The sequence below is a fragment of the Austrofundulus limnaeus genome, unplaced genomic scaffold (genome assembly GCF_001266775.1).
Source record: "Austrofundulus limnaeus strain Quisiro unplaced genomic scaffold, Austrofundulus_limnaeus-1.0 Scaffold10, whole genome shotgun sequence".
Taxonomy (NCBI): domain Eukaryota; kingdom Metazoa; phylum Chordata; class Actinopteri; order Cyprinodontiformes; family Rivulidae; genus Austrofundulus; species Austrofundulus limnaeus.
In genome coordinates, this window is record NW_013952412.1 from 2,554,505 (window position 1) to 2,557,170 (window position 2,666).

Genomic DNA, 2,666 nt, shown 5'->3' on the forward strand with positions numbered 1-2,666 from the left:
TCTCTCTCTCTCTCTCTCTCTCTCTCTCTCTCTCTCTCTCTCTCTCTCTCTCTCTCTCTCTCATCAAACTGAGGACATTGTATTGACTTCCATTCATTTTTGTTACCATGTTTATGCCTAAACTTGACATTTTCCCTACAATTAACCATTACTGGTCTATATCTAACCCTAACCTGAACCAAAACTTAATTCACACCATACCTCTAAACCTAACCAGTAAAGCACAGCAGAGCTGCAAACAAAGTGAGGACATCTACAAAGACCTCACTTTCATAGTAACTATGGCGCAAATGGTCCTCACTCTGTCGTAAAAGCAAGTACACACACACATCATCATCATCCTCCTGCAGATTACACTGCAGTTCCTGCTCCAGTCATTGAAAACACTTAATTAATTACACGTACAGCAGAGCCAGTGAAAGTGTCTCTTATAGTTTAGACAMGTATTTAACTTGTAGGTAAAGTTTCTTTGGTTTAATATGAATTATTATTAGCTTTGTTATTTTTATTACGGTAACAGCGATGCTGATGCTAGCATACACACAGCTCGCTGTTTTTACAGTAAAAAAGTGTAGCCTCGCTAGCTAAGCTTTAAATTAAACTGTAGCATGAACATTTGGACAAACGGGAACAAAAGTCAACTCACAGCAGATAAACGAAGGTTTTCCTGGAAGGATAATGGGCCAACCTGTCCGTACCGTGGGACAGGTATAATAAAGAAAGGAAGCGCTGGTTCGCTCAGGTTAAAGGTTCATGTCAGGAGAACACCTCTCTCTGCTGCTCCGCGCTGCACTGCGCCAACTGCTGCCGCACGCGCCTGTTTGGGGAAATGACAGGTTCCACGTGGAAGAAACGGGAACCCAGCTGCCGCAGCCGTCGGCGAGTCTGCGCGCGCAGCGTCGGCCACGTCCTCGGCTCGCGGACACATTCCTGGAGCGGCGCGGGCGGACGAGCCTGCTCACAACAATGAGCAGAAGGGAGGGGCAGCAGGGAGCATCATTTCACACTAAAGTTAACCATTTTCTCATTAATCTGCTGTTTTTATCTGTAACTAGATTGAAACTAGTCACACAACGCATGTTTTAATCTTACAGAACTTTGAGAGCACGAGGGTTCTCGGTGTTGAATAAAATGCGTTGTCACGTGATAAACCAACTATTAATAATTAAAATGAAAAGTTATAGCGACACCCTGTGGTGCTCCAGATTTACAAACGTAATGCCGGGTTCAAGGCTGGTGAAGAGCTGGGACATCTGCAGCAGGACACGGATAACTTTATTACTTAGCAATATTTGGGCGTTGCTGCTCTCGACATTTCAGTTGTTCCTCCAGAAAAAGAAAAACTTACCCATGTATATAAGTATATGAAATTAATTTTTTGTTTGATATAGTGGTTACTATGTACTATGCCAAGTGAGAAATATGTTGTTTCTGAAATAAAATCCAGTAAAGAGCCCAAATGTCCCAGCTTTCCACCAGACTTGAACGCAGCATTTGACACTAAGTTCTTCCTTCTTGTGCAGTTTTAAATATTTCTAAAAATGTTTATGCATTTTTTTATATCTTATTTTACTCTCGTGATTACTTTTGAGATAATTCATCTCGTTTAATTATCTTGTTGCAGTGCTAATATTTGACCACGGGGTGGCGCTACAGCCTTTCATTTCATTTGGTTTTTCATGCGGCATGTTTGAAATGTTGGTTGAAATGACTGGTTTAAATAGTATTTGATTAGGCCTTCCATAGAAAGCAAAATGTGTATTTTATGAAGTCTTTTTAATTGAACAACAATGTGGAAATTTTTACACATAAGCAAACCTTTAACCTTAGAATTTCCACACCAACCCTGAGTGTGAGGCTCCGAAACAAAAAGCCTCAGTTCAAACAAGTTAACCTAACCCAAAGTAAAATATAACATTGCTAATAATTTTGAACCATGTTAAAAGTTGAATAAATCTCTCTGTACAAAAATAATTTTCAATGTTTTATTCAAATTCAATTCAATTAAAAAATATACTTTAGTGATCCCAGATGGGAATTAGGTATAGAGCAGTGTTTCTCAAAGTTGGGGTCAGGACCCAAAGTGGGGTCCTGAAACATCAAGGTGGGGTCCTGCAAAGATTTTCTGAATTAATTACATTTTTGCCTTAGTTGTTACAAATGAATGAGGTTAGTATATTTAAAATGGATAAATGTAGTATAAAAATATTCTTACTATGCCCATGTTTTGTTGACCTGATACAAATGTTTATCATCCAAAAATAGTTGTGGGCACAGGTCTCTACTACTGTTATTTTGTGGGTCAAAAGCTGAAAAGTTTGGGAACACTGGTATAGAACAGTGGTTCCCAAACTTTTTGTCGTCTGACCCACAAACTATCCATGGCAAAAACTTGTGACCCCAAATATTACTGGTCTGAGTACACCAACTTCATTAATAACCCTAAAAAACACAGGCTTTTTGACAATCTAAACAGCTTATACACAATTATAAATACTTATTTATACTTTTTGTGTGTTTTTGATAATTATGTGGAAAATATTACATCATCAATTATTTTATTACTTTTAAATTGATTTCTGGAGATTRTCCAAGGTGCTTCATGACCCTTTATTGGGTCCCAAGCCCAACTTTGGGAACCAAAGTGCAGTGGTTCCCAAACTTTT